Source organism: Crotalus tigris, unplaced genomic scaffold (assembly GCF_016545835.1).
Source record: "Crotalus tigris isolate CLP2741 ecotype Arizona unplaced genomic scaffold, ASM1654583v1 scf7180000017536.10889498, whole genome shotgun sequence".
In the NCBI taxonomy this organism is placed as follows: Eukaryota; Metazoa; Chordata; class Lepidosauria; order Squamata; family Viperidae; genus Crotalus; species Crotalus tigris.
In genome coordinates this window covers 9,283,621-9,311,094 of record NW_024096460.1, presented here as the reverse complement: position 1 = coordinate 9,311,094, position 27,474 = coordinate 9,283,621, and the positions used below count along the sequence as shown (strand labels likewise).

General features: G+C 37.3%; 1 long non-coding RNA gene across 1 annotated transcript in view; it reads left to right on the top strand.

Moving 5' to 3' along the window:
* The first annotated feature begins 504 nt into the window (after positions 1-504).
* LOC120312695 overlaps positions 505-27,474 on the top strand; it is a 49,181-nt gene continuing 22,211 nt past the window's right edge. Inside the window, exon 1 of the long non-coding RNA XR_005557940.1 lies at positions 505-629. This is a non-coding gene — a long non-coding RNA (uncharacterized LOC120312695). The remainder of the gene's footprint in view (positions 630-27,474) is intronic.

Below are 27,474 nucleotides of genomic sequence, written 5' to 3'. Positions count from 1 at the left end.
ATACACACAAGGAAACACACTGTAAGTCTGTCATCACATCACCAAAACAGAAAATACTAAGGAAGGCCAGACAGGAAAGCCAACACTTGGGGTTTGAAACAAAAGATATAAGCATAACGGTCAAAACAGACACTGTACCACACCTTTCAATTAAGGCAGTTGACAATCAAAGGAAGAACTGTTGCCATTGGAATTATGCATGAAAAAAAAAGTTAAAATAAATGGAATTATTTTGGGGGGAAACAATGGAATTCCATAGCGTATAGTGATTTCTAACCCTTTTACTAATTTTGTACTTCTACATAATCAAAAGGTTTCCTGTTTGTGTATATTCATCCATCTCTGTTTTTTTTTAAGAAGAAAAAAGCCCTAGTTACTGCACATTAAAAAGAAATACCTTACACTGTGACAAACATATAAAACCTGATGACTGTGTTTGAACCATATCCAGAAATAGGCTGGCTGGGCAGCTGGAAGAAAAGCTATTTCAAAAGATGAGTCATGCTTGGAGCTACAGTGGAAGTTTCTGTGGGAACTAACAGCTGAATGTGATGTTCAGTAGGAAGCACAATTCTGGAAAATGTGGTTTTTGGTGGGTAGATCGACAGTGAGATATGATTTGCAGAAAGGTAGGAGGAGACTTGCTGAATCTTTCCAGTCCATTTTAGTTTCTTGTATGGCATCTTTAGACTTTAGACCTTATATTGCTTTAGATTTTACAGCTGGATTTACTCTTCTTGCTGCACTGAAATATGGCATTGGCTTTATTTTTGTATGGTATAAAGTATTATGGTTTATGGTTGAGTGCATGTGCAAACTCCCAAGGTTCATCATTATCTGAGATTACCTTGAGCTAAAATATTACTATAAAAACAAGTAAATGTAATTAGTTTTAAAAATGAAGGTTGTTATGGCCAGCCTTGGAGACATTTATCTCTTGTACAAGTTATACGAAATATGGACATAATTGCTTATTTCTGCCATGCCTCACTTGCAAATACTAACCCCAAAATCATTGGTGGGCGATCCTGTTGTTCATAAATAATTTCAGAAATAATGCAAAGCTGGGGTAAAAAGAGTTTCTACATCCATATGATTTAGACCAGGGGTAGGCAACCTTGGCTCTTTTATGACTCGTGGACTTCAACTCCCAGAATTCCTGAGCCAGCCATGCTGAGGGGAAAGGGAGAGGTTTCCAAGCTGAGCCATGCTGGTTGAGGAATTCTGGGAGTTGAAGTCCACGAGTCATAAAAGAGCCAAGGTTGCCTACCCCTGATTTAGACTGATGTAGAGATCAATCTAAATTTGCCTGCCAGTTTTCATGTATTTACTTATTTTTATTTTTCTCTTTCCTTCTCTTTACTGCTGTAAAAAAACTATATATACATATACTGTATTCAAAAACTAAAACACAGATCACTGAGACTAAAGAATTTATTTAAAAACTTAGCTTTTGTCAGCATATGCTGACATTGTCAGAGTTCTAGCCAGGATTGAGAATCACGTTCTCCTGGGGGAGATGGGAACTAAATAGACTGGTAATACCCTCATTAGCCAAACACTTAATGTTACAGAGACTATAAGAACGTGATTCTCAATCCTGGCTAGAACTCTGACGATGTCAGCAGATGCTGATGAAAGCTAAGTTTTTAAATAAATTCTTTGGTCTTGGTGATCTGTATTTTAGTTTTTGAATATGAATATACCCGAGACTCTTATCTTCAAAACTATTTTAGACATATACTGTACACACACACACACACACACACACACACACACACACACACACACACACAGTCTAGATACTCTATATACCAACACAACTTGAACAAGAGTTTTGCACCCAGGAGCATCCAGGGATTGTCAAAAAAGTTAAAATGTCACTATGACTGCATAATAGCTCTCCGTCACAACCCACATGGAAGAGAAGTGTAACTTTGATCATGTGATTATGGCTGCCATTGTGACTTTTTTGACACTTCCACTTCCACAGAGTCCCTTGGCCACTTGTGACTATTCTACCATGTGTGTTTCTTTAAAAATATAACTATTACATTGCTTTTTTGTATGTTGCATTTCCAAATACATGCTTTTGAGATGACCTTTCGCAAAGAAAAGGAGGAGTACTAGGAGATACCACATAACAGCTTCTATTTTTATTCTGTGGATATCTGTGACCATTTTGATTTTATATCCCAAATATTGTTTCTATTGTGTCTCAGACACCATCCGTGTTCTCTTTTGCTGATTTTACCAGGGAGGGTATCAAAAGCAGAGTGGATAGAAAATTATACAGCCATATTGTCTGTTCAATTCCAAAACTATATTGGTTATATGGTGAACTGTTCTTTCATACTAGATACAGTTTGGAGCTGCTTATTATCCCTAATGTTTAAACATTTCCCATGGATGACACTGGAAAATTTCTCCTGTAGCTATCACAGATGTCAATACAAACTTTCTGTCACCCTCCTTCCTTTTGTCTACTGGGAATTTGCAATGTCTCCTATAATACCACATACCATAGAAACGGTCAAGATATCATTTTATTTTTTATTAAAAAGCAGTAACTTTTATCAATCATATAACATTTCATAAAAAGAAGAGGAAAGCCCTGATGTACCACCAGTTGACAACACTGTACATTTAAAAAGTGCAAAGGGTCAGAAACTTCACTTTATACCCCAGCTCAAATCTTTGCAGGTTATTTTTATCCCACTGTAACAGGGGTGTCAAACTCAATTTCATTGAGGGCCGCATCAGCATTGCGGTTGCCCTTGGGGGGCTGGGTGGGTGTGGCCAGGGTGGATGCGGCCTACTGGGTGGGCATGGATGGATTGGGGGTGGCCTACTGGGTGGGCGTGACCAGCTCTATATCATTCGCATCAAGGGTGCCTGTGGGGCCCTGGGCAGGAGTGGGACAGATCTGAGAGTCTATGGCAGAAGGGGGTGGCACCAGGGCAAGTGCCAAGGCATGGTCCACTGGAGGAGCCTCACTGTTCCTCTCAGGCCATGCGGGGGGGGGGGAGCTGGATGGTGGCGCAGGCTGCCAAGAGCCTTGGACAACAGAGGTCAAATGCCCAGCCTGGCACTCGAGCACCCACAGCACCAAGCCCAGCCCCACTTCCCCAAAGGTGTACCCAACTGCACTTACCTCCTCCTCAAGGCTGCTGCTGCTGTGCTTGCTCTTCTTATCCAGGCTGCTCATGATGGGTATGAGGGAAAAGTCAGAGGGAGGCCCATTTCCTCTCCATGGGAGAAAACCCGGCTTTGTATCCAAAGCTTCCTTAGCAATAGGATGGGAGACCCCCAGGATAGGCCAGGAGGAGGGGGCAAGGGGATGGTGAAAGGGCAGCAGGGCAGAACTAAGGCAGGACTTCCCTCAGACCCTCCCTCTCCTTCTTTCCTTCCTTCCTTCCTTCCTAAATACAGAGTGGTGGGAAAATATTTGAGATGAGGGAGGGAGAAAAACAGGCAAGAAAGCTGGGGAGGTGTCACCCTTTGTGAAGAATGAAGAAATGCACCATCGCCTGGAAGTGGCCAGCACATGGCCCTCACCTACTTCACATATCTGGCTTGGTGGGCTCTGGGGGAAGGGATACCATGAGCAGCGTGAGAGTCAACGTTACCTGCGCAATGCCGCCCAGCCCCCAGCCTGCCTGGTTTCAGCAGGCAGCGGGGCGCTTTCCTCATAGCGCCAAGAGTCTGAACCAGGCGGCACAAATCCAAAAAGAAGCACGATGCTGCCCAGCCCCCAGCCTGCCTGGTTTTGAAGGCAGCGGGGCGCTCTCCTCACAGTGCTGAGAGGTTGAGCTGGGCGGTGCGAAGCTCGTCAGCTTTGCACCTTTCTGCCTGCTGAAACCGGGCAGGCTGGGGACTAGGCAGCATTGTACTTCTTATCAGATTCATGCCACCTGACTCAGCTCTTGGCGGTGTGAGGAAAGTGCCCTGCTGCCTGCTGAAACCTCTCCCCCAGAGCCCATTAAGCTGGATATGTGAATTAGGCAAGGACCATTTGCTGTCCACTTCCAGGCGATGGTGCATTTTTTCATTCCTCATAAAGGGTGATGCCTCCCCAGCATGCACCCAGGGGGTAGGGCCGACGTGGCAGGGCTGGTTCCTCACTGTTTCCAGACGGCCTTGTGGAGCTAAGACTCAATGTGTTTCAGCATAGATGGCCACCACAAAATTGTACATTGGCTCCTGGACGGCCTGGGCCAGGGCCAAGGCAGCAGTGGCCATTCCTTCACTGTTTCCAGGATGGCTTCACGGGCCACATGAAACCACTTCGCAGTCCACATCCAACCCCCAGGCCTTGTGTTTGACATGTCTGCTCTGTAAGATTAACAATCAAAATTAGCCCCAATTTTGAGGTCTGCAACTCTCAGATGTAGTTTCTGAAAATACAAGTTGTGAATTCATCCAACATATAGCAGTTTCTTTGTTTACTGTTCCTCCTGAAAGCTGGAGACTTTTCATCTCTACAAGCTTACTTTGTTTGTAAGGTGTTTTTTTTTTTAACCCCACTCATCATCTTATCTGAACAAGTGAAATTCTGAAAGGCCCCCAAATTGCAGAGTGATAAGAATGGCCCTTTGCTTATTTATATCATTGATTCCAAAAGATAGTCAAGATCTTACTTTGCCTAAAAATTATAGGCCTATATCTCTTTTAAATGTGGATTATAAAATTTTTGCAAAAATTTTAGCTAACAGGCTTATGGGGATCTTGCAGCAGTTTATACATAGGGATCAATCGGGTTTTATAACTGGAAGGTATATGAAGAATAACGTTAGACAAATTATTAATTTATTAGAGTATTTAGAAAAGAATAACCAAGTCTCTGCAGGCCTGATATTTTTGGATGCTGAAAAAGCCTTTGACCAAGTGAATTGGCAGTTTATGCTGTGTTTAATCAAGGAGATGAATTTTGGACAAAATATATTACAAGTATTATCCAATATATATCAAAAACAGACTGCTCAAATTATTGTAAATGGGGGTTTGTCAGAGGCTTTTGTAATAGAAAAAGGAACAAGACAGGGATGCCCGTTGTCTCCGTTATTGTTTGTTTTAACACTGGAAATTTTGTTGATTAAAATTCGGGAGTCTCAAGAAATAAAAGGAATAGAAATTAATAAAAAAGAATATAAATTAAGAGCCTTTGCAGATGACTTGGTTGTTACTTTGTCTCAACCTGTTTCTTCGGTGGTGAAATTATTACAATTGATTCAACAATATGGACGTGTTTCTGGCTTTAAAATTAATAATAATAAGACCATAAGCTAAAAAAATAAGAAAATCCCTTGAAATTGTTGATAAGGTAAAATATTTGGGGGTTACATTATCTGCTTCTAATGTAAAATTGTATAAAAATAATTATGAAAAGCTGTGGATGGAGGTACAGAAGGATTTAAAAAACTGGAATAATTTACAGTTATCCCTTATGGGCAGAATTGCAGTTATTAAAATGAATGTCCTGCCAAAGTTTATTTTTTTGTTTCAAATGTTACCTATTTTAAAAAACGAACGTAATTTAGATGAATGGCAAAAAGGTATTAATAAATTTGTTTGGGCAGGGAAAAAACCAAGGGTGAAACTTAAAATACTGCAAGATTTTCGTGAGAGAGGTGGACTCAAGGTACCAAATATGAAATTGTATTATGATGCTGTAGTATTGACATTGATTAGCGACTGGGTGAATTTAACAAATACAGAAATACTTCATTTGGAAGGCTGGGACCTACTTTTTGGATGGCATGCCTATTTAATATTTAATAAAAAAGTGGATTGGGTTTTTAAGTCTCATATTATAAGAAACTCTTTGCTAAGAGTGTGGAGAAAGTATTATAAAAGTGACTTCAAAATACCATTATGGGCTATACCTCGGCATGCCATAGAAGGTATAAGGAAAGGGGTAAATATGGACAAGGTCTCTTACGTACAGTTACTAAGATGGGATGGCCAAGACTGGCAGTTAAAATCTTTGGAAGAATTAACACATGAAAACTTAACTTATTCATGGTTCCAATATAGACAAATAGTGGATAGATGGAAGATGGATTGTAAAATGGGCTGGCTTAGAGAAGATGAAATTTTTTTAAAACAAGTAAGAGATCAAAGGCCAACCCATATTAAGAGAGTTTATGGGGTTTTAGTGGAATTAGATTCAGAACCTGAACTAGTTAAAGATTGTATGATTAAATGGGCACAGAATATTGGTGAAACGATTTCAATGGATACTTGGGAACTTATTTGGATAAGAAATGTTAAATTCACACAAGCGCAAAATTTAAGAGAGAATTTTTATAAGATGTTTTATAGATGGCACCTTGACCCAAAGAAAATGTCCATTATGTACCCTAATCTACAGCCGAAATGCTGGAGATGTGGATATTTGGATGCTACTATTACCATATTTGGTGGACGTGTAAGCATATAAAAGCTTTTTGGATTAAGATATGGTGGAATATTCAAAGAATTTTTAAAAGGAGGGTAAAATTTACTCCGCAATTATTTTTACTAGGTATTGTTATTGACTGTGATGCTAAGGAGGTTATATTGATGTTAAATTTGATTACAGCCGCTAGGTTGTTAATAGGACAATATTGGAAGAAGGAATCTTTGCCTACTTTACAAGAATGGTTTCATAAAGTTTCGTATTTGCAGAAATGGCAAAGATTTCGGCTTTCTTAAAGGAGCAATCTCAAGAAAAATTTTTTGCGGTATGGGAAAAATGGATAAATTTTATACAACATAATTTGGATATGGAAAAATATTATTTAGCCTTTTTATAATTTGTAATGATTGTTTTTTCTTTCTTTCTTTCTTCTTTTTCTTTTTTATATATATACATTTTTTACGTATTATTATTTATATATATATATATATATATATTTTTATATATATATGCTTTATTCTTCGTCTACTTTCTTCTTTCTTCTTTCTCTCTCTCTCTTCTTTTTTATTTTTTTTTTCATTTTTTTTTTCTTTTTTAGTATATATTATTCATTTTAAAGTTTATGTTATGCATATTATTATTATATATATTATTACTGTGATTATTATTATTATTAATTATTTCATAAATTGCAAATGTTATTTTTAAAATATTTTTTAAATAATCCTATATTCAGTTCTGGGAAGTCGGGGGGGGGGGGTGGGGTGGTTGGGGAGGGGAGGGTGGATTCTTATTTGTAAAACTTTTGAAAAATTAAGAATGGCCCTTTGCTTGAAAGCCAGCTGGTATCAGTTTTAACCTGGGATAATTTACCAGTCTTCTCCTGCAGATCTGCATTTCATATATCTTCCGAAGTGTCAGAAATATGAAAGCCGTGAATAATATGAGAGAAATAGCCTAGTTCATTATTATCATTTTATTTATTTAATGAGTTTTTAATCAGAAACTGACATTGTTATGGTAATCATACAAAATAATCCTAAATAAACATTGTAGTAGGATGGAAAACATCTGACACAAAAAGAAAATCCCTGCTAAGACTTCCAGATAGAAGAGGCAGCATCCACAAATCATTTGACAAAGAGTTTTTTTAAAAGAGAAAGGTTTGGAGAAGGGGTAAAATACAAATTATGTCTCTCTGTGTATGGTTTGTGTGTGTGTGTGTGTGTATCAGACAAGGTAGCTTCTATTTTGAAAAAAAAAATCATTCATATCTAGGCTAGTAAGCAGGAAACCATGAGTTCAAGTCCTGCCTTAGTCATGAAAGCTGGCTAGTCAATTTGGGCTAATCACTCTCTCTCAGCCCAATGCATCTCACAGGGTTGTTGTTGTGGGAAAAAAAGGATGTTTGTTAGATATGTTCACTGCCTTGAGTTATTTATAAATATACAAATACAAATAAAGAAACAAACAAAATAAAATATATATAAGATGAATAAATATAGGTCTTAAATTTCAATGCCTCATTTAAGTTACAGAGGATTAAATAATGAAAACAAGAACTCTATCAGAGCTTCTGGGAATAATGGTGACTTCTTTTGAGAGAGAGAGCGAGAGAGAGAGAGAGAGAGAGAGAGAGAGAGAGAGAGAGAGAACTGAGAATAGAGACCTGTTCTATTGCGGGATAAGTTTCCTATTTCAGTTTTACAATATGTGCTCTGTTTCAGAACTTATTTTGTATATACCGTAATGCTGGCGAAGGCGACTTCCGCATGCGTTAAAAGCCAAAGACGGGGGTCGTCTTATATCTCATCTTATATGCCAGAAATACTGGTAGTTTCGTATAAGATGATGTTCTTGCGACTCGGCGCCAAAGACGGGGGTCATCTTATATGCCGGGTCACCTTGTACGCCGGCATATACGGTACATTAGTTGATATACTACATTAGTTATTTTTTCTCCATATAAATAGAACAAGGATCCCCAACCATGGCCTGGGCCGTGAATTGGAACCAGGCCATGCAAGCAGTTTGACTTGCGCGAGCGGCAGGCCAGCGTGCACATGCACAGCTCAACTTCTGCAAGCAGCGGACTGACGCACAGGCAGCTCAACTTGCATGAGCAGCAGGCTGGTGTACATGCATGTCACAACCCACCAGTTGCATGGGCCAATTCTCCTGTCCTCCACCTGGGCCGCGAAATCGTAAAAGTTGGGGACTGGTGAAATAAAACATGAAAAACTAGGATTGTTAAGTAAATTTCCCAAGAGAATAAAAAGGGAAGACTGGAATTTCAGCCCTCTGATTTCAGGCTAGTCAGTTTCCCACACAGAGCCTTTTTCACATTCTCCACCCATGACATTAATAGTGGGGTCATCCTCATAGCCTGCTTACAGAGGCACAAAGAAACCCCACTTACCATTTGCTGGAGACATGTCCTCCATCTTGTAGCCTCCTATTGTAGCAGGCTGGAACTGGTCCAAGGTGTCATCACATGAATGTCATGTTTTCCCAGGGAAAATATAAGACTTCTCATCTGAAAATTCATGATGCATGAAGATAACAAATAGGCTGGCATGCTATAAAACCATCTCCTTCAATCCATGCTGCTATGTTTTTCTGGCTGTCAGGAATTCTTCTGTGATGCTTTGAAACTGACTTCTTCATACCTGGTTTAATGCATGTAATTGAAAGGGTAGTTGAAAATATTTCAGTCTTGTGCTTCTGTAGACTGAGACAAGGAATTCCCTTCCAAATGGAGAAATACTCTGGCGAGAGTTTTCTCCTCAACTATTTCTTTTTTAAAAAAGCTTCACCCTACAGTAGACTATAACATGAACCAGATTATATATAGCTTCAACATTCACCTACATTTCCTCTCCTCCTATGCTTTGGAGTGATTAAATCTATAGCAATACTTAATTTAATGCAAAAATTAGTACAGTGTTTCTCAACTCCTGTTCTCCAACAGCACTTATCCAATGGCTGCATTAGTCCAGTCTGCCACTATGTGGCAGTCAAGAGTTACAAAAAGTCTAACTTTGTCACTACCTATTAGATAATACATCAACCAGTTGATCAGAAAATAGTTTAGTAATCATTTTGCAGAAATTGTGGAAGTACCTAAGGACATTCTCATAGCTGAATAAGCCTCTTACACATACTCTTAGGAGATAAACTATTTGCCACCATCTTGTGTTTCTTTGGCCAATAGGTTGACTTTTTGTGTGTGTTCTGGACAGTTTTGATAGGAATATGTACATTGTAAACCAGTAAAGATGATTTCATTTCAAAAGATACTGGGTAGAATCCAAACTAGAATTAATCAGTGCAAGTATGATTAATGCTTCACATTTTCACATTTTTCAAGCTTCCTTCCCACTTTGAATTCTTGCCCTTCTTCAAATGTATCATATCCTATTGCCTTCTGTGGCTGTGGTGGTCATAACAGGTTTGGTGGAGGAAGATGCTGAATAAGTTTTAGAAAATCTTTTTCAAGCCTTGACTAGTACCTCCACGATGGGTAAAGAAGGAAGAAAAATGAAGATCAAAGGCAGGATTAAGATAAGGATGATGATTCCCATTTTGCATTTCTGTCAAACTTAATTGTGGGTTTAGCTGGGTCTTCCCCAGGCTGGTGCCTTATAGATATATTGGACTTCAAATCCCAGGATCTCCAGCCAACATGGACTAATGAGCTTCTTGATTTATGATGGCAAAACCTAAACTTGCATTATTCATCCAACATGTTTCATTTAATAGAGTCTTCATGGGAGAGCTTATATGTATGTGTGATGCAATTTAGTAATAATCATTAGAAGCAGACAATCTGTGGCCGATAGTTTCTGAATTTTTTTCCTCTCACATATTATAGTCAGTTGCTAATAAGATTCAAATTACTTTTGTCTCATTACTCTATAGAACTGTGCTTTTCCTATTGCATCGCAAAAGAAAGTTCTTTGTTTATTCCACTCATATTTATATATGTGTCCATCCAGCTGTGCTCTGACTTGTTTTATGTACCATGTGTTGCTTAAATGAATAGCAGTTTTTCAGTTTTATTTGCAATTTTTGCATGCAGTTACCCAACCTAGATATTATTCCAGCTGTTAAGTGCATTTCAACCCCCATTATTTTTTCAAATCATTCACTCTGAAGGCTTGATATTGTTGCTGTTGTTTATTATTATTTTATCTTCATCACAATCTGACATTAACTAACAAATGTTCCGAATGTCAAACTATACAAGGATAAAATCCAAGCGTGCTCATTGTACCACAACTCCTGCAGGGGCTGGTTTTATTCTTAACAACAACAATAATTATCTCATAAACTGTACACTATAAATTGTTTTTTCCCCACAATAATAATGCCAGAAGACAAACCTCAACTTCGTCACTAAATTTCTTGATTGAAAAAAAAATTGTGCAGAAACATGGGATTAATGAATTTGCTTTTGCTATTTATATAGGAATAAAGCTTAAATAGGATTAAATTACACATGAGTTATAGCACGATACAAGATTGATATCCTCATTTATTTTTACTGTCTTACATTTTAAAGGTGACTAATCTAATTGGGTTTTTTGTTTTGTTTTTTCATGAAACACATCATCTCGTAATACTTCATAAAGGTAATTATTTACTTATGACAGATAAGCAGTAATAGTTAGTAATGCCTCCCATAAATTTACACAGAGAACCATACAGCTCATAGAGAAAGTGCAAATGTATAACTGATCTGAAAGATTCCAAACAGAGATGAGAAGCAGATTCAAGACTGAATAGATTCAATAGGGCTCAGTCACCCGTAGGAATGTAAAATAATTTAGCCACAGTTTTAATTGAGGGTTGATTTTTGTGTCCTGCTCTACCAGACTTTTCAAAATCACGGTGTTTACCTTTTCCATATCAAAATTTGGGGGAAAAAAGTCTGAAAAATTGCACCACCAAATACTGCATATGGATTTATTTATTTATTTATGGGGAAGATTACATTGGGGAAATGCATATTTGAAAACTAGCATCAGAAAAATGTATGAGTTGAAGAATGACAGTTGAATAATTTGAATTTTTTTTAAAAAAAGTTTTCCTCAAATCCATGCAAAGATGTATAGAGTTCAGAATGAAGGCTTGTTAGGTGACATAGTCAGCATAAGTAGTTATTTTTGTTATCATTAAAAAGAAATCTGCTGTTTAAAAAATGTCAGGCTGGAATACTGCCTTATTAATATCCACAGTAAATTGGACTGGATGTTTACTCTGTAAGTGAACCTCCTCAATAATTCAGTAAATACATTTAGGATATCCACATACAAACATGATTTCTTACAAATTTACTAAATGACCTACAATAAGCTTACTTAATATACATTATGATGTACTTGCATATTCTGTATGTCTGCCTGTGTGTTCAGAGACACATTAGACTTTTCAACAAGGAACAACTGCTACTGTGAGACAGATAACCAATGTGGTTTCTCTCTATCATTTCCTCCTCCTGGTAAACCTTTTGTTTCTCTTTCCTCTGTACTATTTGTTTGCAGGGATCTACACCTACATCTATTCTAGAAAGATAGGAGAAAAGGCAAGAATTTTTCCAGTCTACATTTGATATAAGTGTACAATGTGTGTGAGAGAAAAAGAGAATGTATACTTTAGCGAAACAACTTATTACTTATGTGTTGCATTGAACTATAATATAAGCATTTAAATCATACAGAGAGAGTCCTTGGTTAACAACCATTCCTTCAGTGAATATTCAAAATGACAATTGTGTGAAACAAGATTTACACCTAGTCCTCAAAATTGCCTCTGTTGCAGAATCCCTATAGTAATGAGATAACAACTCTGGTTTTTGGTGTGATGGCAGATCCAGCAGTCCCACTTGCCTTTGTTAGGCAAATCTTGCACAGTCATTATGCAGGACACCATGTGATTGCCATTTGTGATCACCTATCATCTTCACCGTTGTCTTGTTGGAAGTTAGTAGAGAATGTGAATCCTGTCACCATGGGATACCGCGACTGTTGTAATTGTAGGCTGGTTGTCAAATACCAGAATTATAATCACATGACTATGAGGACTCTGCAATGGTTGCAATTTTGAGTGTCAGGCATAAATCTTCTAGTTCCACACCATTGTAATAACTTTGAACAGTCATGCTTTATGATCACATTTAGTGAAAGAGTTATCGAATTCAGCTACCATTGTTAACGGAGGATAATCAAGTTATGACCTTTCATTCAGTGACTGTTCAACATTACGATGGCACTGAAAAAAGAGAGTTACAACTTGTCCTCAAAGTTCTGGACATTGTAGCACCACCATGGTCACCTGAACAAAACTCAGGCACTTGACAACTAGCTCACACTTATAGCCAGTTGGAGCAACCCATGGTCCATGATTACCAATCTTCTCTGCCAGCTTTTTACAAGCAAAATCAATTGGAAACAGGTAAGGAAGGTCACAATTACTTGGGTAATTCTTCTACGCCAGACTTTCTATTCTTGCCTGCACTGTGCCCTCATTCCTCCTCCTTTGCTCACTCAACCCATCAGCATCCTCCTTCTCCAGCCTGTGTTTCAGCCTTTTTGGGCGTTTCTGTGCTTGCAGAAAAACATGCATCCCACACCTTCTTTCCCTGGTCTTCTCCATGCTTGCACACATGCATGCATTCTACATTAGCTTTCCCTGGCCTCCCTGAGCTTGTGCTGCACTGCAGCAACCCCTCAAGGACGCACAGCCTGCACCAGGCCTCTCAGGGCCTCCCAACTCACTGTGGGACCTCTGCACTCCTTACCTGGAAGTTCCTTCACTTTCTGCTTAATGACCTGCCTGTCTTGGGTTTAGAATAATAAAGAGATTGCAATTGCTGTTGTAACTCAAAGACTACCTGTAACCATAATTAATATTACAACTATGTGCTATATTGAATCATAATCATTATTTCTGAACATTTCCCATCTAGATCCTCCATTTGTTTAGGGCTACAACTCCCACACAATGTGGGCCATGCTTGCTGTTCAGGCTTGTTTATATGGGTACTAAATCTATGCAGCTTCCAAATCACAAATATTAATTGTGCCATAATTTTTATTAGTTTGTTATATTATTTTGGAAGGGCTAAGTTGAAAACCATCAACAAAACTCAGCTAGCTCATTTTTATTTCATGTTTGCCGGAATAAATTAATTTGCTATTTTTTTTCTATCTATGCTTGTAAGTTCAAATAATAGCTTGATATTATTTGTCATAGAACAATCTAGAGAAGAAAGAAAGAAAGAAAGAAAGAAAGAAAGAGGGAGGGAGGGAGGGAGAGAGGGAGGAAGGGAGGGAGGAACTATTAAAGGACATATTTTTCTGGTTGGATCAAATACTGGGGGAAATAATACAAAATGCCACAGAATAATTTTATCAATAATTTAATGAATCAGGCATGTGTGATATGCCTGTTATTATCAGTTCAAATCAACCCATTGCAAAATGAAGCTTTTTTCATTAAAGATTATGGATCACAGTCTACCATGTTAGCCCAGGCCATACTGGTAGATCTTTATCATGGTTCGTTACCCAAGTTAGCCAGATATTCAGATGTGATCTAGCATTTTTATCCACCCACTGAGTCCTTCCCAAGGATCTGGGATAAGCAGATGTGGATGTTTGATGGTGATAAAGGCATTATCACATTATTTTCCTGTCTAGAACTGAGAGAGAGTGACTGGACCAAAGTCATCTAGCAGCTTCCAGGCCTAAATGCAGACTACAAAATGGGACTCCTCGCTCCTAATCTTAAGGTGACCAACTGTCCTCCTTTTGGAAGGACAGTCCTCCTTTTTTGAGTTCTGTCCTCCCTCGAAAATGTCCTCCTAAATATCCTCTTTTTCTATATTTGAAAACTTATCTGCAGGGCTTTTTTTCCCTCATAGAACGCCCAGAAGGCGTTCCAGGACCTTTTTTTGATGGTTTTTTTCAACTTTTGCCTGAGCTGTGCTACTCCCCCTATTGGCTTTCGAAAGCCAATAGGAATTGCTGCTGAGCGCGCCAAAACACTCAGGCGGCAAACTTTGCACGTGCAAGTTGCAGGAACTTTGCACCCCTCACTGCTACCCAACTACACCATCTCTTACTTAATTCCGCAGACAGCTGGAGGAGACTGGAGCAGTAAGTTTCTCTTGATCTTCCCTGTTCGGTTCTATACGGGGATGCACAGGGTAGGCGGTGGTGCTGGGGGGTGGCTGCAGGGCTGGAGCCAGCGTGGCTGGTGCTTTGCGAACCATGGGGCCGGCTCTACAGGGATGTGCAGGGTGGTCAGTGGTGCTGGGGGGCGGCTGGGGGGACAGCCCCAGAGCCGGAGCTGGAGCAGCTGGTACTTTGCCTTTGCAAGCTGTGGGGCCAGCTCTACGGTGATGCACAGGGTGGGCGGTGGTGCTGGGGGGCAACTGGGGGCGGCGGCTGCAGGGCTGGAACTGGCGCGGCTGGTGCTTTGCCTTTGTGAGCCGTGGGGCTGGCTCTATGGGGATGTGCAGGGTGGGCGGTGGTGCTGGGGGGCGGCTCAGGGCCGGAGCTGGCTTGGCTGGTGCTTTGCAAGCTGTGGGGCCGGCTCTCCACGGCAGGGCAGCGGTGCTGGCGGGGCGGCTGTGGGCGGGGGCGCGGCGGGCAGTTGACCTTCCATGGGCTGCGCCAGCTGGTGGTCTAACGCAGTGCTGATCTGCGCTGCCACCACCTCACCCTGCACATCTATGTGGCCATCCTGGAGCGCCTGGCTCACAACACCTGCCTCCGCCGCCCACCCCCGCGCAGTCCAGCTGTGTAGATTTTTGGACAAGTGAGAAATCGAGATTGAATGTTGATACTCTAGCTGCAGCACTTGCTATAAAATTCAATATGAAGGATATTTCTTGTTCAGATATTTCCAATATATTGTTAGAAGATGATACATTGACAAAAAATATTCATTCAATGGAAAAGTACTCATTTAAATAATTAATAGGCATGTAAGCATAATTATAATATAAAATGTTATTGTTACAAATGTTTTTTATTATGCATTGATCATATTATAGTGTATTCTGTATTATTGTTGCAATAAATACAATGTTTCTTTTATTTACGATATTTTTTTCTTCAATTTATTCGTGTCCTCCTTTTTGTTGTAAAAAAGTTGGTCACCTTACTAATCCAGCACTTTAACATGTAACCACACCAGCTCTCATTCATATACATAAGTCTGTGTATGACTGACACACAGAAACACATGCACACCCAAACATTTTCTACATACTGGGCATAGTATTTGTAATCATAAGATGTGTATGTGTATAATTTGGATCAATGCTCTCAAATATACTCAAATTATACAAAATCATAGAATTTCTATAGAATATGGACTCTTCTATATATTCATCCCCACATCCCCAATCCACTCTTTTTTATCTTTCCTGTAGTTTCACTTGAACATCTTATTAACAATTTGTATAAGTGCCTCATCCAGAATATTATGCTACACTAGACTGTTGACTCCAATTTTATAAATGTGAAAGAAGTGAGCAAATTAAGTAGTATGAACTATGACAGTCCTCTGACACTGACAGTGTAGGATTCTGGCCCACACATGCTGTACAGCATAATGATTACATTAGAATCTTGTGATATTATTCAAAATGACTTCAGATAAATGAATGATAAACTAGGGGTTATGCTTCCTTTATTACAGGGCTGATAAGGTAGCTAATCAGTGTCCAAGTATATGTCATTACATAAATTATGAACCAGAGTTTGATGTGAATTCCCCAACGTGGCTGAGCCCGAATGTCATCTTTAAAGAGTGTAAAGGCTGAAAAACAGATCCTGAAAACAATAGCCTTTCTTTCTGTGGTTTAGCAGTGCTAGGAAATTAAATAGAAATAAGAGATTGCTTTCTTGTTAGACATTTAGCCTCAGATTTCAGTTGTATTGAAGCTGAGTGTATCAGTGCTTCCTCTGTATTCTAATCTGCTAAATCAGAAAAGAGGCTCATCAGGTTGCTGCCATGACTTCACCAGATGTTTCTTTGTTACCATAATCAATGCTAGTAAGATGCAGGAACAAAGATCTGTTATAAAAATTCTCGTATGGTGAAGCAACTGAATAGAATAGAATAGAATAGAATAGAATAGAATAGAATAGAATAGAATGAACTCAGAACAATAGAATAGAATAGAATAGTTGTACCTGGTAGGTCATCTAGTCTTCTTGAAAGCATCCAGTGATGAAGCTCCCACAACTTCTGAAGACAATCTGTTTCACTGGTTGATTGTTCTCCCTGTTAGAAAATTTCTCCTTGTCTCTACATTGAATCTCTCCTTGATCAGTTTCCATCTGTTACTTCTTGTCTGGTCTTCAGGTGTGTTGGAAAACAGGCTGATCCCTTCCTCTCTGTGACAGCCCCTCAAATATTAGAACATTGCTATCATGTCTCCCCTGATCCTTTACTTCACTAGACTAGCCATGCCCAGTTCCTGTAACTGTTCTTCATGTTTGTGTGTGTGTTTGTCTGTATGTGTGTGTTTGTACAGCATAATGATTACATTAGAATCTTGTGATATTATTCAAAATGACTTCAGATAAATGAATGATAAACTAGGGGTTATGCAATTCCTTTATTACAGGGCTGATAAGGTAGCTAATCAGTGGTCCAAGTATATGTCATTACATGTAAATTATGAACCAGAGTTTGATGTGAATTCCCCAACGTGGCTGAGCCCGAATGTCATCTTTAAAGAGTGTAAAGGCTGAAAAACAGATCCTGAAAACAATAGCCTTTCTTTCTGTGGTTTAGCAGTGCTAGGAAATTAAATAGAAATAAGAGATTGCTTTCTTGTTAGACATTTAGCCTCAGATTTCAGTTGTATTGAAGCTGAGTGTATCAGTGCTTCCTCTACCCCGTAATTAAATATTCTAATCTGCTAAATCAGAAAAGAGGCTCATCAGGTTGCTGCCATGACTTCACCAGATGTTTCTTTGTTACCATAATCAATGCTAGTAAGATGCAGGAACAAAGATCTGTTATAAAAATTCTCGTATGGTGAAGCAACTGAATAGAATAGAATAGAATAGAATAGAATAGAATAGAATAGAATAGAACAGAACAGAACAGAATAGAATAGAATAGAATAGTTGTAAGTGACCTGGTAGGTCATCTAGTCTTCTTGAAAGCATCCAGTGATGAAGCTCCCACAACTTCTGAAGACAATCTGTTCCACTGGTTGATTGTTCTCCCTGTTAGAAAATTTCTCCTTGTCTCTACATTGAATCTCTCCTTGATCAGTTTCCATCTGTTACTTCTTGTCTGGTCTTCAGGTGTGTTGGAAAACAGGCTGATCCCTTCCTCTCTGTGACAGCCCCTCAAATATTAGAACATTGCTATCATGTCTCCCCTGATCCTTTACTTCACTAGACTAGCCATGCCCAGTTCCTGTAACTGTTCTTCATATGTTGTTTGTATGTGTGTGTGTGTGTGTGTGTGTATGTGTATGTTTGTGTGTGTGTTTGTCTGTATGTGTGTGTTTGTATGTCTTTTGGGAGGGGAGGAGAGAGAGATTATATAGCATCAACTCAGTGTCGACTCCTATCAACCACATAGATAAATTTTCTCCAAGATAGTCTATCCATAACCTATCCATAACCCAGGTCTCCCAATGGTGCACTTATTGCCACTGTAACTGAGACCATCCACCTTATTGCTGGTCATCCTCTCCTTCCCTTCCCTTCTATCTTTCTCAACATTAAAGCCTTCCCTAAAGAGCTAGATCTTTGCATAATATGTCCAAGTAGGATAATTTGAGTCTGATTGTTTGTGCTTTTAGTTATATAGGTTTTACCAATGATCCGTTGGTTTTGTTTTCTTGGTGTCCATGGTATTCTCAGGAATTTTCTTCAATAGTTTTGTAGCCTCTGTAGTTCATATCCTGGGCTCATCCCTCCTAACACAAAAATTGTATTGAGTCACACTGAACCAATAAATGCATGATTTAACAAGCCTGTCTGATTTACATCTTTTTCCCTGGCCCCATGCAATATCATCCTCTTTCTACTGTTGGATAGTCTATTTTGGTCTAAATGGTTCATACAATGTCGCAACACTCTATCATCCCCTCAGAATTTGCAAGGGAGCTCTATAATTGCCATGTGAGTTTCTTCAGATGCCTGCAGCTGGGATACGTGTCTTTGCCTAGAGAAACTATTCGCTACCAGTTCAATAGTTGTATCAGAGATTGGAAGTAAATATTTAATTAGACTGCCGGAGTGTTCAGCTGTACAGAAAGTTACAGTTTTCTTCAATATTGGAAGAGAAGTGGATTTCTCAATAACTTTTTGGAGAAAAAAATGTTTTTGTAGAGGAGCAGGGAGAAGACCTGTAGGAGGTTTATAGTATTTTCCCATTGTTTCCTCCTTCCCTTACCCATTTCTGGAGGTTTCTGTAGTGTGGGGTGCTGGCTTCAGAGCCTCTTGAGGAGTTATCATCAAACTTGATTGTAGCAAAAGAAAAAAAAAGCCTGGGAAATAATTATACCAACTTTTCTTTATTTGAAAGTATAAAGCCATCTATTTGTTTTGGTTTTACCTTTTACAAAGGTCTTGGCCCCAGGAAATTTGGGTATGTTTGCTGTCTCAGAAGTTTATATAATTATCTGGGGTATCAGGAAGTCTTGATTGGGAGTCCACTGTACTTTGACCATGAGGGGCAAATTAGTCTCTGCTTCATGACTATGACCGTGAGTTCTGCAACAAGAAAAAAATAAAAAGGAAAATCATGTTGTATTTTTGCTTAGCTATATAATTTTTTGCAATAATTAGAGTTACATTTATAAAAACAATAATGCCATAGCTTATAATGGGATATCTAAAACAAGTTACACTGAAAATGAGAGAGTTAATAATGTCTGAACTACATTTGGTACAATATCATATCATATGTCTCCTCGTACAGATTCTCCTTTCTGGTTCAGAATTCTACATTCTGTACAACCGTACATATAAACACCTCCGGCTGCTTTGCAGCCTGCATTATTTCCACTAGTATACTAAATATGCAATAGGTATACTCAGTGACTAAGCTGCTTATCAAAATGTGTCCAATTTGAATCTAGTAATACACAAAGGACATATCCACATTTATCATTTAAACTGCTCCTGTCCTGTGCTCATCCAAGCTTGCCTCTAAGCTAGTTTAAGTAAATCCTGTCTGGACTTAGAGACTTTGACCACAGCTTGCAACATTTTCACTCCAGATTATACACTGCCACTGGACAATTAGACAATTCCTTTACTGCTGTGCCCTCCAACTTTTCTGTCCAAGGAAACCCGTTGCTAATTACTTTCCTTCCTGGAGTGAGCCTTCTTGAACTTTACACACATGTGCAGACACTTAATTTTCTGTAAATAGGGCTATTTATACTGACTCATCATTCTGCATGATTTCTGAGGAATATCATTAGTGATATGAAGACTTGACTTATCAGAAGAGTTGTATGGTTTTAAGTACTACTATTGCTTTATTTGCTTTATGACAGCATTATGACATAATTTGAAACTTATTTCCCCCCTGTATTCCTATAAGGAATACCACTGGATATATTTTTTGTGGACCTGACAGTCAGAAATAAAAAAAAAATCATTCTTCCCACCTGTCACAGAAAGACAATAAACACAGACTCCCTACTGCGTTATTTTTACAAGCAACTTTGCTGTTGTAGACCTGCATTTAAAAGTTGCAACGTATTTATCTAATCTTTAATTTGTCATTTTTAGTTTCTGTCAACTGGGGATGCCAAAACACCAAGACAACTGGGAAAATATAAGTAGTGGAAAATTTGGCTTGGAAAGAGTTTAGTTTAGCATCTAATTTGATGTAACAATATGACCTTATTTATTCAGGCAGTTTTCTAAATGCAGTTGGATTCGGACAGGATTTGTTTTTATTTAACTGTAATTTTATTAAACATTACAATTAAAAAGATAAATAACACAAACTTAAAAAGCGTAAAAAAAGAAAGTGCAGAAAAGAAAACAAAAAAAAATGTAATAAAGAAAAAGAAAATAAATATATAAATTACTTCCCTGTTCATCACAACAGGTATAATATTTTAGTAACTTAGTACTTCTCTTAAAATGCAACAAATAATCACTTCTTCCCATATTTCCCATCTCTTACTTATAAATCCTTAAAGTCTTATCATTCAGCCCTGATCAGCAAAAGTCCATTAAGGATTATAAGAGATAACAAGCTATCTAATTTAATCAAATAAAACAACTTTATATTCCTTCTACTTCTTGATCTCTTCATTTGTTCTTTGTTCCCTTCTCATAAAATTCTCTGAAGCTTTAACAAGTATCTTTTGTGAATCCAATATAGGAACATTATCCAGATCACTCTTTTAATTTGTTATTTGTGTATCCCTTTTAATTATTAAGATATTAACTTATTTGTATATCTAATGTAACATCCTTTTCCATATCATTCTTGTAGCCTGTTATTTTAAAATCCATTTTCAGATCAGTCCCAGTCTTGTTGAGTCTTTCTCTTTCATAACATCTTTTAAACACAGTCCATCTATAAAGGTAGACACTGTTAAAGTTAACTTTTGGTTCCATTGTTCACAAATATCCTTCAATACATCCAATGTTAAAGTATTTTACTCCATTCTGAATTAGTAAGTCAGATTTAAATATTCTTCTTTAATTGCAATCTTTAGTTCCTTCTTGTTCCCTGTAATGTCCAACCTTCAAAATCCCATCCTATCATGTTGGTTCTTTTAAAAAGATTTTTAAAGCACTCAAAACAAAAGAATTTTCCCACAGGAAGGATTCTTATAATTAATTCAAAACTCTTATTACCCCTTTCTGTCTCAGAGGTTTGGCTGTGAAATGACCATATTCTGACTAGTATAGACAACTATTCATGTAGCTTTTTAATTATATGTAAGAATCTCATGGAAGTAGAGGAACGGTTTCCATTACAACTAGTTTCTTGGTCAAATGCAAAAAAATTGATAATGCCAGTATATTTTTACACCCATGTTTTGAAGTGTCCCAATCAATTGTTGATTTGAAGATGCTAGAGATGCTTGGAGACCAGTTCTGGCTTGATTTGGGAAAAATTCTGAGGGTTTTGAATGACTCTAATTCAAAAGCTATTTATTTATATAAACAGTACAATGGAGGAAGCCAAATGATAGGATATAATATCTCAGTTTTCTAGATCCTGGAATAAAGGAAAAATATCCTTTACTGTCTTTGGTTGGTCAGCAGTCTAAACTCAATTTTTTAGTGGGAAAGACAGACTAAAATGCAAAATACAGCTAACTCTGCTATGGCTACCTGCCGTTGCCTGACTTTCCAGTAAATCCAGAGAACCAGAGAGTATGCAGATCTCATATTAGCACCTTTGAGTAGCATTTCTCCATTTCCAGTAACTATCTCTCCATGTAATTGATTATACATGTTTATTCCTTCCCTTGTATTTTTTTCAAATAAAAAACCTCATATGAACTCAGTTCTAAATAACATGCCTATTCAGTAAGCATCTTAGTGAACTTTGGTGGATTTTGAATTCAGTTTTAGTTAACTCAAGTACCCAGTAAAGTTTAGTGGGATTCAGGCTGTCTTGAGTTAAAAATATGTTATCAGATTGCTGCTTAGTACTCAATATTTAAGATGAGAATTATAAATTCAATTGTTATATAGAGGTATTCACACACAAAGAGTAGCAATCCTGACACCAAAATTGAAATATTTATATACATTTATTAAGATCAGCAACAAGAGATAGATAGATAGATAGATAGATAGATAGATAGATAGATAGATAGATAGATAGATAGATAGATAGATCGATATTCCAAAGGTGCAGAAAGCAAGGAGTATAAATTCTTCCATTCTCCACCATCCAGTCAGAACTGAAAAAACTTCTTGAATGGGAAGTGAAACTTTTTCAAAGAAAAACAAGGAATCCAGCTGCCTCCTGAAAAAGCATCTTTGGGATAATTACAACCTGGATGCCAGACAGACAGACAGACAGACAGACAGACAGACAGACAGACAGACAGATGATAGAGAATGAATCTACTGTGGGATGAAAGCCTTGTCAGCAAAGATTACAGACTGTAATCTGATATGTTGATCTAGTGCAGGTTAATTGACAGATATTTTTCATCTTCCCAGTTTAGGGCTATGATAGAGTGACTGGTCCAAAGTCACCTAACCAACTTCCTTGACTAAGGAAGAGCTAGAAACTGGAACTCCCTACTCCTAGTCCAATACCTTAACCACTACACCACATTGGCTCTTCTTCATATATTGTGATTTTTTTTAACATAGTGGGCATAGTATATATGAATGATAAGCTGCAGTGTATGTGTATGAATGTGTATTATTTATTTTTTCACATCAGCCTTCTTAAAAAAATTGTTTTGAAACACCATTGTAGATTTTCAGTATTAGATTCTAGTGTATATATTTGCTAACAACTACAAAAACCCTTCTTTCTATCTGTACCAGTGACAAATCTGCCAGAAAGTGACTAGTTGATATGCCTTTTTATTACTGGAGCTGCCTTGTTTTTTCCCCTAGTCAAAATAAAAGAAAATCACAGGATCCTTAAAATAACAGCTGACAGCAGGTAGTTACTGAGAAATGCATGTCCCTGCCTCTTAACTTTGTAGCATCCATCCAGATGGCAGATTACAGACTGGGATCTGCGGGTTGTGACAAATACATGGGTAATAGCATTCAGCTCGCCTAACTGTAAAAGTGAATTCACTATTCTGCTTTGATTGTAGACTTGACATATCAGATGAGAAGACTCTGTGGAAGAACCTGCCAGAATAACAGCACAAATAAATGCCAGACACAAGTGCCGCTTGATGTAGAATTACAAACATTGTACCTATCATTAATTCAAATTTAGCTCAGTATGTAAAGTCTTGAGTTGTTGTTACATCACATGAACAGCAGGCTTGGAAGGCTGTTACTTGTTTACAGAAATACAAAAGAGGCTTAAGCAACCCAACTCCCTTGGGATTTCCTCAAGCAAAGTAACTCCAGCCATTGTTTTGCTGGGGAAAATAGAAAGAAATCACAATACAGCACATGCTCTCTATATAGTTTGAATATGATTTAACATTCTCATCTATGTGTACTCCCAATTCATAGAATTGTTTATTTGGGTTTCGTAAGAGAAGATACCTTGAGCTTTGTACTTTGGAAGTATCCAATGAGATTTGGAAAAGGTAGATAGCAAAGATTATTTTAAACCTTTTCAGTAAAATCTTCCAATAATGGCATATTTTTAGATTGTTTCATGGACGCCAAAAGAAATTTGGATCTGCTTGATACACAGAATGAAATATGAAGAAGAAGAAGAAGAAGAAGAAGAAGAAGAAGAAGAAGAAGAAGAAGAAGAAGAAGAAGAAGAAGAAGAAGAAGAAGAAGAAGAAGAAGAGGAAGAAGAAGAAGGAGGAGGAGGAGGAGGAGGAGGAGGAGGAGGAGGAGGAGGAGGAAAAGAAGTTCTGAAGGACAATGAAGCTAGTACATCATGAAGGCTTACTAAATATCAAAGATACAAACTGGTCAATAAGAAAGACCAAATAAAGAATAGAAAACAAACATGGTAAGGCAAAGCATAACATGGGCAATATATTCCTAAAAAAAAAAAAAAAGAGCCAGAAAGAAGATAGCAAGACATGGCAATGGATAAGAGAAAGAAATGTGAAGAAAGAAATAATTCTGGCTGCACAAGACTAAACCTTAAAAACAAATGCATATAAAGCCAGAATTGAGAAGACAGCAATAGAGAGCAGATACTACCTCTGCAAAGAAGATAACAACAACAACAACAACAATGGACTGTCTAGTTAACTGCTGCAGAGCGATCAAGATCATGGATTAATTACAAATAATAGCATGACAAAGTTGCAACAATGCCATGTTGAATATTTGCAAGAAATGCCACTTGCCTGTAAACAAGAACTGGTAAAACCACAAAATAGACAAAGTAATAAAAAATGAAGATGCGACAGTGCTCTGTGATTTTAAAATTCAGAGAATCATTTACAGCATAACAATCCAGACTTAACAACTCTCAATAAGAAAGACAAAAATGTCTAGATAGTGGATATTGCAAAAAAGTGTCTTGAGTGCAATCCCAAGCCATCTGGAGCCCCACTTGAACTTTATAAACATTAACAAAATCACCATCAATCATTTGCAAAAGGCAACTTTATACTTGGAACATTACATCTTGTAAGAATACCTTTAATATCATTAAACAATAATATCTGTCTATCCCAAATTCTTGGAAAGGACTGAATAGGTGGACAAAAATGCCAAACCCAGTCTAAATGTCTGGCTGACTGTGTGACCATCTATAATAACATTACTTCTATGGAGATCCACTTGATAAGCTTCTTCACATGCATAATGTCATTAGAACATAAGATCATCATCAGCACAACTATAATACTAGGTTTGGCTCTCCAGGATCTACTAAAAATCATCTTTTGCTTCAGCTTTTATTCTACTAGATAAATTTTAATAACAATGTTTCTTTCAGTCAGAATTGGATAAGATAGAAGAGCTTTCTCTGTAAAATATCCATCTTTATTGAGATAATTAGGATTTACTATCATACTATATCCTTACTCAAATTTTCAAGACTGATAGTTCGTTCAGCAAAGAAAGGGGTACAAAAGCCAAATCCGAACATAATGTAAGAGAATTCTCTACATGGGTGGGCAATACCAAAAGTGGTGTTGTTTTATTTTTTATCTGAAGTATTTTTAAGATTGTAATGTATTGTAAAATTGAAAATAAAAACTTTATAAAAAAAATTTATGGTCCTGAAATGAACAGTCAATATGTCAAATTCAACTGTAGGTTACAGTAATATTACACAACTATAATAATCCTAGTCTGTTTGGCTTTCTCCAGGATCTACTATAAAATCATCTTTTGCTTCAGCTTTTATTCTACTAGATAAATTTTAACTTGAAACAATGTTTCTTTCAGTCAGAATTGGATAAGATAGAAGAGCTTTCTCTGTAAAATATCCATCTTTATTGAGATAATTAGGATTTACTATCATACTATATCCTTACTCAAATTTTCAAGACTGATAGTTCGTTCAGCAAAGAAAGGGGTACAAAAGCCAAATCCGAACATAATGTAAGAGAATTCTCTACTTTGGGGGTGGATGTGGTTTGGGGGGAAATGGGTGGGCAATACCAAAAGTGGTGTTGTTTTATTTTTTATCTGAAGTATTTTTAAGATTGTAATGTATTGTAAAATTGAAAATAAAAACTTTATAAAAAAAATTTATGGTCCTGAAATGAACAGTCAATATGTCAAATTCAACTGTAGGTTACATTATTTTTGAGAAAAGGAACTCTGTTTGTGTAATATTACAAACTCAAAAAAAGAGGTCACATATACTGGGTTAAGATGTAGCTTGCTTCTCTGTAATCCAGTACCGTGTCTGCATCTATCATTGTTGTTTCTAAACCATATCTTTACATCATAGCATATTATGCAAATGAATTCAATTATATTTTATTTACTAAACCTAATTAAGCAAAGCTGTTAATATAATATACGAACATAGCCATGGAAATGACCTTAAACTTCAACAAAGGCTTTATTTGGCACTGCAGGATATCTATGTCATTCTCAAAAGATGGGCATGCAACATTTGATTAATTTTTTAATTAATGAAAAATAACCCCCCTCCATTTTAGACAGGTAAAACCATTTGAAAACATTTTGTAATGCTTACTTGAAATTCCTTGTCTTCATATTTGAAAATTTTTGTTGCCATCCTTTGTCTCCATTCCAGTTGATTGTACCTTGGAAGCCAAATTATTTTCCTCATTGTGGATTCCAGAAGTCCTAATAGCTAGAAGAAGCCATTTAATAAGTAGAAGCATATATCGGGTATGTGCAACACATGGAAGAAATTTTCCAACTAATAGAATTACCGGATGAGACTTTGAGGCATTATTCATTTTGTTTTTAGAAGCCTTTCTAAATTTTTCACAGCCTTAACTGATATCCTTCTTAAACTGTATGGCTCAGAACTTGATACAATGCTCAAGCAAATTCTGATAAATGCAGAATAGAACAGTACTTCTGGTTAAGATTTGGAGCATTACCTTTTTAAGCACTCCATTACTTCCTGATTCATGGTTAGTTTGTCATCTAAGATCTTCACTTACATGAACTGAATGGAGTATGGGCTTATTTTGGAGAAAAATAGCTTACCCACCTATACATTTACTCTCCTCCACTAAGTTTGAATTTCTGAAATAGTTGTATTTATAGTAATAGGCTGAGAAGTAATGTTGGCAGTTAGGCCTTAGCTTTTAACTGAAAGCAAGTCAAATAAGTTTTAGAAGGGTACCTTTCTAAACATGACTATAATGGCAAAGAAATCTGAAGGAGAGTATCTCTAAAGTGTATGATTTATGGAAATAAAAAATAATTCTCATATATATCTATATGCACTATAGTATAACTATAACTATTTCTATCTTCAATATACAGAATATACAGATTTTATCCAAGCACGTGAACCTGTAAAAAACATATAGGCTGTGGTTTATGTGTGTGTGTGTGTGGGGGGTGTTTGCAATGAAGAGCCATACTAGACAAAGCCCCAGATGCAATCAGTACTATAAGGATACCTAGTCCCAGCTATTAATCTCCCTACAAAAAGTTTTCCTGATCCTAAACAATCTCCTCTCATTTAAAAACTGCTATACTTTATAGTATAAATCAGCTTTACCTTCCATTGTGAGAAACAAACTGATTCTCTGGTTCATCAAAAAACAAAAACTTGTTGGGGTGGGCAGCTTGGGTAGCGGAAAAGTTATCCAAAGTCATATAATTGAGAGTGTACTACTATGGACCTAAATACTATAAGGGCTATGTATGCTATTGAATGTATAGATGTGAAACACACCTGCCAGGTGCAAAGTATATGAACCATATATTAAGTTGCAGTTCAGAAAGATTTATTGTTCAAGCTCATGTCCAAGAATC